Below are 15,003 nucleotides of genomic sequence, written 5' to 3' on the forward strand. Positions count from 1 at the left end.
AGAAAGTGCAGGAGCAAACTCTTCACAGACTCCTCTACAAAAGGGTAGACCAGAGCTAAAGGAACCTGGATAGGATCCCTCAGCAGATTCCTCACCCATGATGTCTCTATAGCAGAATCTGAGGTGCTCCTACAAGCCTGTGTTGGTCCAGTCATATTTCCAAGAAGTTTTGAGCTCAAATTTCTTAAGCCAACTTCATGAAAGCATATGGGCTCATCAGTAATGAGAGGTGGCAGCTGGTTTGTGGCAGAAGGTTGTTGAAACTGAGGCTGGGTGATGTCTTCAGCAGCAGAACTTGGCTTCTTAAAAATGACAACGTTCTCTTGGTTGGTGTATCTCTCTGACGCAGCAGAGGAACATACACTGGCAGGTATACTCACAGGTGTTGTTGACCTGGTTGATTTGGTCCACATTGTATGTTTTTCAGTTTTGTTTGTTGTGCTGCTGATCTCTGATTTATCAGACATGTTGAGCAAAGTGAAAACTTCAGTCAGTTTGCTTCTCACATCTCTGAACAGATGAAAAAGAGCAAACAAACTCACAGAGTCAGAAGTGATTGACTCAGATTTGTGTAAACTCCCTAAAAACCCTTGAAATGCAATGCAAACATGTCTTGTGATTTCAGAGGCTGAAGAGTTCAGACGCTTCATCAATGTTGATGAAGATCTTCTGAATGGCAAATCTGAATCAACTAATGTTGCACTTGATATTTTCTTGGGTCCCTCTGCAGGTGCTGGTTCTATACATTTTAAAAGAACATCATGTACTAAATGTTTGGACATAACATGGAAGGAGTCAGATGTGAGTTTCTGGACACTCTCTTCTGAAAGAATGTCTGAGAATTCACTGCAGTACAAGTCCACAATTTTAGAGATGATCTCATCTGTGCATGAATCAAGGCAGACTTGGGCCTCATTCCACACATACTGAGTTTCATATAGTTGGGTGTCATTCTGAGGAGGCTTTTGTGTGATTCTACTTGCAGTAATTTCACTTTTTGAAGATTTCACATCACTCATATCAGAAGAAAGAGGAATGCTTTCAATCTGAGAGCCAGAGTCTAAAGCATGAACAACTGTTTCTGCAATTCTAACAGCAGCACTCTCTAAATCTGTTGAGGTGAGGACAGGTGTAGTGGAAGTTCCTCTAGTGGAATCCAAAGAACATTGGTCAATAAATTTGTCTACGGCGTCAACAACTGTATCTGCAGTCGCAGGAGCAGCATTGTCTGAATCTGTTGAGCTTTCAGATAAGACAGGTGTAGCAGACGTTCCTCGGGTAGAATTCAAAGAACACTGGCTGGGTTCATCCCATGCAATCTTTGAGGCAGCTCTCTTGAGTGAGATATGACTCACTTCCTGAACAGCCTCATTCATGACCCCTTTAGGTTTAACAGTTATCATTCTGACTGAAGTTTGTCTGGAGATAGAGCTGCAGATCTTGTTGACCTTGTCTTCCTCATGAATGCCATGATCACATGGAAAAGTTGAGTGTAAACTCATAGAATGGCTGATTTGAGGCAAAGTAGATGAGCTTGGTTTTGGCAGAAGGAGCTCGCTCTTATACAACTCCACAATTTTGACAATAACCTCATCTGCACAAGAATCAAGATCAACCTTGAACCTCGGAGATGTTACTGATTCAAGCTCTGCCCCTTTTTTGGGCTCAACTTTTGCTGAGAATGACTCTCGGAGCCCCAGGAAAAATTCAAAAACCTTCTTCTGCACTCCTCTGTAGACGCTGCGAGAAGCAGAGAGGAAATTCTTTTGCAGTGGAGATGATAAACAATACTTCTGTAGACGGTTCAAAAACATTTCCATAATATCTGAAGCTGTTGAACCAGCTTTGATGGACAAAGAAGAGGCTGCAGCAGATGGGCTCTCAGTAATGCACGGCTGGAAATCAGTTGTACTGAAAGCCTCACATGACTGTGTGGACACTGAGGTGGAAAAGTCTCCCCCTGTTTTTAGAAGGATGTCTTTGACAGTTTGTGCTGCTTTACCTCTGAACTGATCACTGAAAAGACTCTCAGCAGAACGAATGGAATTAGGCACAGAATCTACTTTGAGGGCAGAGTCTAAGTTAGAGAACGACGTGTCCTTACGCTCTTCTAGATCTCTGCCTGATGAAGCACTCTCTGAACTGCTTGCTCTCACAAGTTCTTCCAAACCTTGAACAATTCCATAGATTGCCTTGGACTCTTCATTTCCAGCTGGTACGTGGCTCTCAGAGGATTCAGCTGAGTGATAAAGCTGGACAATCTCACCAATAATACCGTTTGTGCATGTTATTGTGAGATCATCCAACTGGGAAACACTGTGATCTCTAGAAAGCTGCAGATCAGAAACTGGAGCATCCTGAATGGAAGCAGCTGTTTGGTCTTCACGTTTCATATTTGTGAAAAGAGCCTGAAGATAGCCATGCACCCTTCTGAACAAGTTAAAGGAGGTTGAAGGAACCCTCCCCTCCGAAATGTCAGATCTGTTCAGGGTATGTGCGGACGCTTCAAGTGACCTTATTATTGTTTCAGAGTCACTTTTGCTGTCAATCACGCTTGACTCTACAAGTTTGTCCAAGGCTTCAACAACTGTTCCTGCGATGTTAACAGCAGCATCTTGTAAATCTTTGGATGATACTGTTGAAGCTGAGGATGAGCATCGATCACTCCTGACAAGAAGGTCACTCACCACCTGAGTGGCTTTGGTAAGAAATCTCTCAGACTTGGCTGTGAGTACGTTGCCTTCAGGCACTTTGAGGCCTGGAGCGGAGTGAGAGCTGCTGACTTCATGTTGGTTTTGTATATCAATAATACTATCATTGTTCTGGTCACTTGATGGGCTGGCTTCACATTCTTCAGGTGAGCCAGATTTGTCAAGTGGTACCTCCTTCTTAAGTGAGTCCACAATGTTGTGAATGACCTCGTCTGTGCATGAATCCACATCAGTTTGCTTTGTTAGACAAAGATCATCATCTGACAGAAGCTCTGCGCTGCTTTCTTTCACAGCTTGTTTGGACACTTGAAAGAACTTCTTCACCTTCTCATTGATTGTCTGGAAGATGTTGGTAATGACTGAAGGAAATCCAGACTTGCTTCTTTCCTTGCTGTGGCAGGAGAGCATGTCCATGTTCTCTACAATAGTGTCCACAATTTCCCTGGATGTGCTTTCGAGATGACCTCTGATCATCTCAGTTGGGAATCCTGACTGAGCCATCGCGTCCAACACAGAGTCCAGATCTGCTTCGCTGGCGAGGCTGCTGGGCATCTCAGGGGAGCCGCTGTTCACTTCCCAAACTCCAGTACTGAGAAGTACTTGACTCACGGCTCTGGTGGCCTCAGCATTTTGCCTCTTGTTTTCCTCAAGCAGTGTCCTCTTGTTGATACTGTTGTCTGAATTTGAGATGATGTGTTTGATCTTTTCAGCTGCAGCGTTCAGCAGATCACTGGTTCTAAGATCAGCTTTTCTAACACTGCCGCCATCCATAAGATCAAGAACGACCACAATGATTTTACCGGTAACATCTGTGATGTCATGTTCAGTCTCCTGTTTTGCTTTGTGCATTTCTCGTCCAGTTGAAGGAGCGTCCTCACGCTCAGACTTCTTAAATAGCTCTGATAGGACGTTGGTCATTTCCTCAGCCATTGGACTGTGTTTTGGTTTCCAGCTCTCAGAAAATGACAGTGCTTTACAGGAGGCGAGCTTGCAGATTGCTTCCTGCATCGCCACCTTTACCTCACTGATAAAATCTTCAATCATGGTGCAGATGGACGGTTCCACAGTAGATCTTGTTTGAAAAATGAGAAACAAGAACAAAAGAAAATAGTCAGTATCACAGAACAGCTGCCGTCTGAAAAGTCTGAAGTTAAGATTTTATGAAGTTTGTACTTTTTGTAGAGGTTGTGTCAGAAATGGGACAATAGACAAATGTTTGTAACATACACTCTTAAAAAAGAGTGTTTTTAAGGGTTCTTTAGTAAAGAAAATGGTCCTATGTAGAACCATGAACACAAAAAGAACCCTATCCATGATTAAATGCTACCTGGCGTCATAAAGGAGTTCTTCAGATTGATGGAGAATGTGCTGTAGATTGTTCTGTATAGAATATTTTTGATAAAGGTTCTGTATAGCACCTAAAAGAGTTCTGCTATGGTTCCAATATCAAGATTCACACTTACACAAGATGGTTCTTCTAGGGTTTTTAGTAAAGAAAGTGGTTCCATATAGAGTACCCTCTTCATGATTAAAGTGTTCTCTGCATTGTGAAAGGGTTCTTTGCATTCTTGTGAAAGATTGATGTAGAAAGTGCTGAAGATGGTACTATATAGAACCTTTTTAAAATGGTCCTATATTGCACCAAAAATAGTTTTTCTTTTGTGACAATGTCAAACTTTCTGATGTCATATAGAACCACATACAACACATTCTCCATTAATCTGAAGAACCTTTTTACAACACAAAGAACCCTTAAATCATGCAAATGGTTCTTTGAGTCTTCATGGTTCTATATAGAACCATTTTCTTTACTGAAGAACCCGTGAAGAGCCATCTTTTTTATGTGTAAAGCCTGACATTGAAACAATAGCAGAACTCTTTTCAGGTTCTGTATAGAACCCTTTTCAAAAAGGTTCTATACAGAACCATCTACAGCACATTCGCCATCATTCTGAAGAACACTTTCCTGATGCAACAAACCCTTTAATCATGGTTCTTTGACTTTTCGTGGTTCTATATAGAACCATTTTCTTTACTAAAGAACTCTTGAAGAACCATCTTTTTAAGTGTGAAGCATGATATTGAAACAACAGCAGAACGCTTTTAGGTGCTATCAAGAACCCTTTCCAAAAAGAATGATCTACAGCACATTCTCCATCAATCTGAAAAACTCTTACAATGCAAAGAACCATTTAATCATGGAAAGGTTCTGTGAGTGTTCACGGTTCTATATAGAAGCATTTTCTTTACTAAAGAACCCTTAAAGAACCATCTTTTTTCTTTCTTACACTTTTGAATTTGTTAAATAAATGTCATTAAATCAGTTAAATAACTTATTTCTAAATATGTTAAATTATCTGTTTGCACATGTTTAATATGACAATAACACACTTGTGTAGTTTTAATGTAAACTGTTATTACATTACTGGATACTTATTATTATACATGATTTATTTAAACTGCCTGTTTTTTTTAAAAAGCTCACCTTCTATCTGAGTTGTGTGATGAGGCTGCAGGCTTGGTGGGTGTGGTCGACTGGCCAGAGGGGCTCCTGGACTCAGACTGGGCTTTCTTCTTCAGCTGCTCTTCTGCAGTGAGAACTGCTTCTATGCCCAGAGTGTGAATGAGAGTCGGCAGGAAACTCTTCACAGCTGATTTTCCCACAGAGAGCACAATGTTTGTGCACAACGACGCAAACTCCACTTTTGATCTCTGTTTAATGAATCAATGAAGCATTAATCAACAACATGTTTCAGGATTTATATTTTCATTTTGCAGCATCTGACAAACTAAACATGAACAAGATTCCTTTTTAAAAGTGCATGAGTCATTATATTTTCAGTACTTACTGCTTGCGGCACATCGTTCGTCAGAGCTCTCCATTCCCTACAACACATTAAACAGATTATTACATTATTGCATTAAATAATAAAGAAATCAATCAGATGAATTCATTAACTAATGAATCATATTCTCATAATCATAACAAAGAATAAAACTGAAGAGCAGAGAAGAAACATACTCATCACTCAGACTGTGAATGATGTCCAGGATGTCCTGGAAGCATTTCAGCTTCTGTGGAGGAGGGGGGTCCTGTGGGGGCTTCCCAGCTGTTTCCTCCACAGTGGTTTTGGTTCCTGGTTGGTTCTGCGCATTTGTACGCTTTCCTGACATTTCTAGGGATCAAATCATGATTAAACATTTATTAATATAGAATAATTATAGGCACAAAAACATACTTATCTAAATATACAGTTACATAATGTCATTGTTTTCACTGTTATTACAGTTATTAAATAAAATTATATTTGTGAACCTTATAGTGTCAAAAAAGTGACTGTTAAAATTAATGTTTAAATTAAAAATTTTATAATAATATAAACCAAATTGTATTAGACATTATTTAAAAACATTAACAGATTTTATTATTATTATTATTATTATTTATTATTATTATTACAAATGTATAATATTAATACATATATTATTATAATAATATTAATTCGTTTTAAACTCATTTCTGGCTGATCCTGAATTATTCACAGCTGAGGAAATGAAAATATAAAAGCTCTCAATAAAAATAATTGAAATTTAGTTCAGTGTTAAACTCTATTGTTTGATAAACCTCTGGAGTTAATTTTGTGCCAAAAATTTCAGATAAAGTAATAAAATCAACAAGAAAAATATTAAATATCAAAATGTCTAAAATATTTTACAAACAATCCAATCAAACTTAATTTTTCTGAAAGATTACTGCTCATTTTCTCTCATTCTGATAAAAACTTATTGCTCATTTTTCCAGTTTTTGCTTTAATTTTTCTATTTGTTGATTTTGCTGATATCTCTATTGTTGCTTAATATTTTTTTCTGTCTTTTATTATTTAATTAGAACCTTTGGCACAAAATTAACTCCATATTGAACCCTACATTCCTAATCAGAATCAGAGGAACTGGACCTCAGCTTACCTGTAGCAGCTCCTACTCCTTCTGAACTGCTGATCAGCTGTCTGTTCTATTTATATGCCGCCATCCTCTATTGTGACGTCATCGCCAGAGCTCCTCCTCACTGTGACGTCACCGACTGTTAGCCTTCTATAGACCACTGTAGTCGTGCGTCATTCTGTAGTCCTCGTTATGCCCATATTAGGAACCCCGGGTCTGAGCTCCATTTCTCTATGGCCGGAATGAATAGGGTTTTTCGAAAGATCGCCTCTATCGCCCCCTGTGTTAAATTAAAATGTTAAGGACCCGATACGTTTTGCCCTGTGTATATTTTTCTCCTGGATACCACTGGATCCTCTGAATTACTTGGTCGTGAAAGAGCTATAATACTAATATTGCTACATGCGAGCTAAAGCTACTGGGCATCAATTTGATGTCACTAAGCTACACGAAACTGGCGGGCTGTGGCGGTGCTCTGACGAGCTGTGCTACCTTATCGAAATGTTCTACTGTAGCGCTTATTCACAAGTATACCCGTAAATAAAACCTCCATGTAGGATATTGTGATAGGCTAAAACTCCTTATCAAAAATACTACCCGTGTTAAAACTACGAGGCTGAATTTAGCTTCTTTTTCGCAGCTTCGTATTTAAATGTTCCTGTTCCACCTCAAATGGTGCAGCAGCTGTGACTACCCATCACAAACATTAGCAAACGAGACAAAATACTGACCTGTCGGTTCTGTGAAACAGCAAAAATAAGTTAATGTTACTCAGCTGTTAGGCGGAAACAGAGAAACCTCCTCATATCAGGCCTTTCAATCCTCCATGAAGCTGAAGTCAGCTTCTTTTTCGCCGGCTGCTTGTTCGAATTTTCCCGTTCCACCTTAAATTGCGCAGCAGTTCAGAACGTGAATGCTGCACCATTTAAAGTGAAACGGGAAAATCGAGCAAAAACCTAACTAATGTCTATCGTAATGTGTGAAGAATTTGTAATGAAACATTCACACAGTTATGTAATTACAGACAATATAAAATGTACATTTATCATGGCTGGGCTCGCTGAACGCGGCAGAAGGAGAAACCAAAGCGCGTTGGCGTCGCTTACGTAGTCTGCGTAAAGCGCTCGTGCGAAACAGTAATTGCGAAATAGCGCCCTCTACCGTCACACAGCTCGAGAGAGGCGACTAACTTAGAGACCACTTCATCCGTGTGTAGAGAGAATCTGTCTAAAATGGCTAACCTAACTGAGAATGGTTGGATGATAATGACAGATTTTTGTCAGCTGGCTTCATCGCTTCGCCTGGACTCAACTGAAGATGAGCAAACGGTAAAATTAGCTAGCTAAACTAGAAACCTTGACGTTAACGGCTGTCCAACCTGCTAGCTTAGCTCGCTAGCTAGCTAACAAAAGGACATTTTTATATATGTTCAGCTGTTTTATGATTACTTGAAAGAAGCGTAAGCAAAGGAATGTATAAAATGCCTTGTGAAAGGAAAGGTTTAGTTTGAGCTGAAATATTTAAGGTACTTAAATCAACGAACAGTAAGTTAGCTACAACGGTAGACGTCGGTTAGCTCACGCGGTTGCCTTTCTGGAATCCCTCTCCCCCATTTATGTTCGGAATAAGAGAGAAAATAACAGATATTTTCTGTCCACTCAAGGAACCAAAGGGTACAAGAACAGTTGCTAAATAACTAGGTCTGTGGTTCTGGTGTTAACAGACCACATTTATACATATTTCTTCAAATAAAAACATTTTGGTTGCTTAAGTATACTTTTTGTAGATTAACAATGGCGTGTTATTTTGTATGTTCGTTCACTTTTAAGAACCGTATTTAACAACTGGAATAAATCTAAAATATTTTATTGGGTAAAATAGTAAAAACAAAGTTTACAGCTACAAAGTTTAAGCCAGCTTTTTATTGAAATTTTCTCCTTCCACCTTAAGCGGTGCAGCAGCTACATTATGGCGCCTCAGGCGTTATGATACCTACTGCACCTTTTAAGGTGGAACGGGAAAATTCGAACAATAAGCTGCCGAATAGGAAGCCAACTTGCCTACGGCGGCCGTCACACTGGCCCAACAACAGAAAGTTGTTTCTTTTAAGTTTTCACATGGGACGAGCAAGAAGAGGGGCTGGTGAGGAGACTCACTTTTTTATTTCTGCATGACAGCCACTTTCACTTAACTAAACATTCACAAGCTGGCTTAATTGGTATCAGGACATGGGTTAACAACTCGTTAAGTTGACCCAGGTTTTTTTTCATCAGGGCATACATTTTAAAAAGGGCTGAGCTCACCCTGGCTCAGATGTTTGTTGGAAAAGCTGAAGATGTAGCAGACTAGAGCTGTATATTCCTCAGCACAAGAGCAAGCCATAATTATATCGTCCTTTCAAGATTTTAAATCTGTAATTACCACAAAAAGCAATATGGTTGCTACTTGGCAAAAAAATAGCTGAGCGTGTAAATGCGTGTGTATAAACAACTAAAAGTTCAATGTGCTTCATAGTGCACCTAAAAAACTGTAAATGAAAATGCAAAGAACTAACTGTTAATTGTCATAATAATTGCAAATGGAATCTAAATAGTCCTAGGCAGTCTATGGCAATGTGCTCTCATACTTCTTACAGCTAACAGAAAAAAAAATTTAAAAAAGAAAAACTAGCGGCGGCCCCTGAATACACCGTAGCAGAAGAAATGGCCTTAAGCAACAATCAGGGCCCCCCTTTAATGGAGGGCATAACTTGGGGGTACCTCATCTGATACAGGTGGCTCCAGCATCTGCAAGCCTTTGGTATAATGTTAGTACATGCGGACTAACATGTGGATGATAACATCAGGAGCATAATGTGCCTAATAATTTCCTCTTGGTTCACAGTTCAGGGCCACTTCATAAGACTTTTGGAGCCAGGCAGCATTACACATAACTGTTGTGTACTGAGCTACAGTGACTCATACATGTGCAATACAGTGAGATTGTAGCCAATTTTGTACAGATTTTAGTTTTTCTATTTATTTGGTGTCCAGGATGATCCTGCTGTTGTTAATGATGATGATTATGACCACGAGTAAGAGACTATTTCTGTATGTTTTAAGAGGCCTTGAAATTCTAATATGTGCAGCCAAAACATAATGCCACCAGTGTTTAAAAATATGGCTAACATAACTTTTCCATGCTTAATACACAGAATATACAGTCAGAGGATTCCGAACCTGGGACCTCCACATGCAGGTGTGCTAGGGTGACCTCAGGGGTAAGTCAGTAATTTACTAATCTGTATTTGAGAACAAATTGTAACATCTCCCACTAGTGAGTACTGACACTGTAAGAGCGCTGTATAAAAGAACCCTTGAGCTTGACATACGGTACAAGCTTCTACAGACCAAAAAATAAAATTGTAAATTGAACAGTTGATGTATGAAAAAAATGTATAGTGCTGCTATTTTGAAATGTGAAACATTCTGTCACATAGTACTCAAATAATATTACTGTCTTAATGTAGCTTTTTTCTTTGCAGAAAAGACAAGGTCCCTGAAAAAGGATTTGTACAAATAAAGGTTTGTGTGGGTTTTTAAATTTTTTTTTCTGTGCACACTTTGTGTTAGTCAGCACATGACTTCTGAGGGTGGCATTTGCGATATAAGGCTCAAGGATCTTACACAGATAAAAAAAATCCTTCTCTAGAGAATCTGTATCATTTATATAAATGTGTATCACTGAGCGCTAAAGGCTTCTGTCTGTCTTTGAAATCTCGCACATTCCGCAAAGAACCTTTAACAGTATGATCTCTGAGTTCCAACGGAGTCCTCAAAGAATGGTGACTGCATCATAATTCCTAGCTGTCTGACTGGACAGGAGGCTGGCTCTATTTGCGATCAGTGCAGTTAACTTCAACTTAAAATGCTCCTGAGCAGGTTTGCGGTGTAGAGTAGGTTGTAGGAGCAAGCCAGAGTTTAACTAAAAGTTAGCTACCTGAAATCCTGTTCTGTGGTGCAGCCCACAGGTGCGCCATGTAGAGGAAATCCTGGTGTTTCCAGTGATGGATCATGTTGGGGTCTGTCATTCGCAACAGGAGTTCAGCCTTTTCAAAATGGCTGCCATCTCAGCAGCCACTTTTTGTGGGAGCAAGAGAGGTAAAAAGTTGAAAAACGTGTTTATTATGCTTCTAAAGCCTGTGGGTGATGTTTTAGGTAGCAAATCGTAGTTTTAATTTATATCCATAAAAGTTTAACCATCTAAAAGTATCCTTTTTTGATGTCCTCTGTGGTGGACATTGGAACTTATTAAATCTGTTTTTACATGAAATTCATGGTATTACAGGTCATAGTTCTTGTGATCCAGTTTGGGTTAGAAGCAACAACATGTAAGTTTATCAGTTAAATACATTGTTGTGATATTACTGCATCTATTTTTATTTGTCCTCATTTTGTTGCACCTCCAGTATTTTGTGTTGTAGTTTTACTGCTAAACAGACAACTGGAATGAGTGCTTGCAGGCGTTGAAAATAGGGATCGGAGCATTATTTATTCTCCTAATTTATAAGAATATTTCCTCTTACAATTGTACATTTACAAATTGAAGCTTTAAAAATAAATTAATTCTTTTTCTGTCTATTCATACCTAAGATTTATTCCTACCATGAAATAGAGTTTGACTGACACCACCCAAAGCTGTACTGACTGGATGCTGTGGAATTACTTTGAGCAGTACACATTGATGATAAGGTTTTTGAAGATTGATGATGCATCCTGTTGTCCACCATAAAGGAAATTATATAAAAATAAACACTGTGTTTTTGAAAAAAAAAAATCAACATCAGCCCATAGACCTATTTCATCTTAATTACTGAAATTTTCAAACGTTAATTTTTCTGGGTCTCGGGAGGATATACAGTTCATGAGTACTTAAATGACATTAACTGAACAGGTTGTTGCATGAGGGCATGAATTGTATATAGACAACAGTTCAAAATTTTGAAAGCATTAGTCACATTTATAATTATTTTAATCAAGCATAATTTACACTATGTAGATTTAAGTATTGTAAACTAGAGTATCAGTTAATTAATCTTCTATTGAATATTTCAGTTTACAAGAAGTTATTAAATGACAAACAGTGTATTGTATCTTATAGTAATTTCTTGTCAACTTATCTGGCTTGAGATTTGATGACCACTTTTCAAATATCATTTCAAAGGCATTTTGGATATTTTGGATGAAGTGGAATACAGAGATGGAGCAGAAGAAGAAGGGGATGAGGACAAGCATGACGATGAAGAGAAAGAAGGAGAAACTCAAGGGAAGGATGAGGAAGAAGTTGTTCAAGAGTTCTTGGTCACACCTGTTTCAGGTGTTGTCTTATAATTGTTGTGGACTAATAACCTAATTAAAGGCACAGTTTAATGAAAATATAATGAACATAATCTTACACGAGATGTAGTCAGGCCAAGACATGTTTGGTGTCTGAAGTTTGCTTCTTCAGTTTTGCACTGGAGTTATAAGGCGAAAGATGCTAACAGGTAATTAAAGCCTATAATCTTTGTGCAAACTGCATACCTCGGTCATCACACACTTGCTTTAAACCGTGTTGAGTTGTTAAGTAATAACAAAGTAGTTACAGATTACAACTCTCAAAGACATTGTTTCTGAAACTATAACATTATTGTGCATCTAAGGTACAGGTGCCTGTTCTTTCTCTTTGAGATCTACTGTCCTGCAGGGCATAGTTTTATTGCAGATAGAATACACCTAATTTAACCAGTTACAGCCTTTAAGTATCGCAAGCAGCTGTGTTAGATTAGTGCTGGAACTTCGGAGGTCAGGGGACGCTTGAATACATTTGTTCCAACCACAGAAACAAACACCAGTAACTTATGAAGCAAGTTCCAGGTGACATATTTGAGTCAAGTTAATAGTGCTTTAGAAGGGCATTTCAGCCATTTTCTAAGTGATATGAATCTGTTACTGTATTTCAGAGATTAATAACACTCCACTTTAGAGCATAAGATTATCCTCTCACCTAATCCCTCATTATGCTGTTGCTTATGCGCGCTCCAACCTGTGGCCTGGAGCCCACGCCTATGCCTGTGGCAGATAAGACCTCTCTTTTTACAAGAGCACTCAACAATTTTAAAATTTGAAGCTCCATGTCGTTAGGGTTTGGTGATTTAAACAGTGACAATAATGATTGAAAGAAATTTTCACTAAAATGATTATGCCTTTCTGTTTCTCAATCTGGCATTAACAGCGTTGAACTTTGAACAGCTGCTGCTTCACTATTGTTGGCAACAGTGTGCATCTTTCACTTATTCAATGTTCTATTTTGATAATAAAAATGTAGTCTGTATAACACCAGAATAAGCATTTTCCACTGAGTTTGAAATTAGATTTAAAACTGAGCATTGGGAGGCACTTTCACTGACTGGATTATTACTCAGGAGTGATGATTTTTTTTGTTATCAGTATAAAGTATGTCACAAAATGCTTATCTGAGCATATCTCGGATGTCATCAGTACTTAAGGAACACTGAGTGACTACGTTTCATTGCAAATTGAGCACATTTACGCCTGTTTAATTAGATTTAATGCAGGGTGTAGTTTGTAAAATATTGAATAGAAAATCATTGTACTTGTTGATTTCTTCATATTCTAGTATTTTTGTGGTTCTGCTTTATCTGCTCCAATGTATTAAATCTCAGAAAAAAACTAAATATTGTGACGCATATCTTGATCATGAAAATGTCCTGAGGTGTTGTGGTATAATATTTTTGCCATATCACCCAATCCTACTATTACTGATATATAACGACATGGAAAATATACAGCCCCATTTCCAAAAAAGTTGGGACGCTGTGCAGAATGTAAACAAAAATAGAATGCAATGATATGCAAATCATGTAAACCATATTTTTAAAGGAAAATACTACAAAGACAACTTATCAAATGTTGAAACTGAGAAATTCTGTTTTTTGAAAAATAAATGCCCATTTTGAATTTGATGCCAACACCACGTTCCAAAAAACAGGGGCGTGTTTACCACTGTGTTTTATCAGCTGTTCTTTTACCAACACTCTAAGCGTTTGGGAACTGAGGAGTTCGGGGTCACCTTTGTTGTATTTTTCATTTCATAATGCACCAAATGTTTTCAGTGGGTGACAGTTCTGGACAGCAGGCAGGCCAGTTTAGCACGTGGACTCTTTTAATACGGAGCAATGCTGTTGTAATACATGTAGAATGTGGTTTGGCATTGTCTTACTGAAATAATCAAGGCCTTCCCTCAAAAAGATGTCGTCTGGATGGCAGCATATGTTGCCAAAACATGTATATATCATTCAGCATTAATGGTGCCTTCACAGATGTGCATGTCACCCATGCCATGTGCACTAATGTACACCCATACCATCATGAACACTGGCTTTTGAACTGTGTACTGATAACAAGCTGAGTGGTCTTCAAATGTTGATTTGTCGGACCATACGACACTTTTCCACTTCCTGTCAGTCCATTTTAAATGAGCTCAGGCCCCAAGAAGGTGGCAGAATTTCTGGATTCTGTTAATATATGGTTTCTTCTTTCCGTTTTAGAGTTTTAACTTGCATTTGTGGATGCAGTGATGCACTGTGTTCACAGACAGTGGTTTTCAGAAGTGTTCCTGAGCCCATGCAGTGATTTCCACTACAGAATCATGCCTGTTTTTAGTGCAGTGCAGCCTGAGGGCCCAAAGATCACGGCCAGCAAATATTAGTTTTTGGCCTTGTCCCTTGCATACAGAGATTTCTCCAGATTCTCTGAATCTTTTGATGTTATTATGTACCGTAGATGATGAAAAGCAAAAGTTCTTTGAAATGTTGTTCTTGAATCAGTGCACTATTTGATCATGGAGTCTTTCACAGAGTGGTGAACCCCTCCTCATCTTTACTTCTGAAAGACTCAGCCTCTCTGGGATGCGCTTTTTATACCCAATCATGTTACTGACCTGTTGCCAATCAACTACCAGGTGTAGCCTTGCACAACTTAACCAGCCTTTTGTTGCCCCCATCCCAAATTTTTTTTGAAACATGTTGGCATCAAATTCAAAATGGGCATACATTTTTCAAAACACAATAAACTTTCTCCATTTAAACATTTGATATGTTGTCTTTGTACACATATATAATTACATATAGGGTTCAAACACAACACATCATTGCATTTTTTTACATTTTGCATAGCGTCCAAACATTTTTTGAAATGGAGTTGTAGATCATTACAAGATTTGCTTTTGGTTATATCACCCAGCCTACTTTCTATTGATCAACAGGACGTTTGAGAACATACACATTGGCTGGGGGCTGAAGTTCTTGGGG

The 15,003-nt window shown here is 38.5% G+C and overlaps 1 long non-coding RNA gene across 1 annotated transcript; it reads right to left on the reverse strand.

Moving 5' to 3' along the window:
• Positions 1-5,314: 5,314 nt before the first annotated feature.
• On the reverse strand, positions 5,315-5,835 carry LOC118814966. Its single transcript, XR_005007772.1, has 3 exons — positions 5,734-5,835; positions 5,561-5,597; positions 5,315-5,423 (listed from the first exon to the last, which is right to left on the reverse strand). It is a non-coding gene; the product is annotated as an uncharacterized LOC118814966 (long non-coding RNA).
• Between the last annotated feature and the right edge of the window lie 9,168 nt (positions 5,836-15,003).

Source organism: Colossoma macropomum, unplaced genomic scaffold (genome assembly GCF_904425465.1).
Source record: "Colossoma macropomum unplaced genomic scaffold, Colossoma_macropomum, whole genome shotgun sequence".
Classification (NCBI taxonomy): Eukaryota; Metazoa; Chordata; class Actinopteri; order Characiformes; family Serrasalmidae; genus Colossoma; species Colossoma macropomum.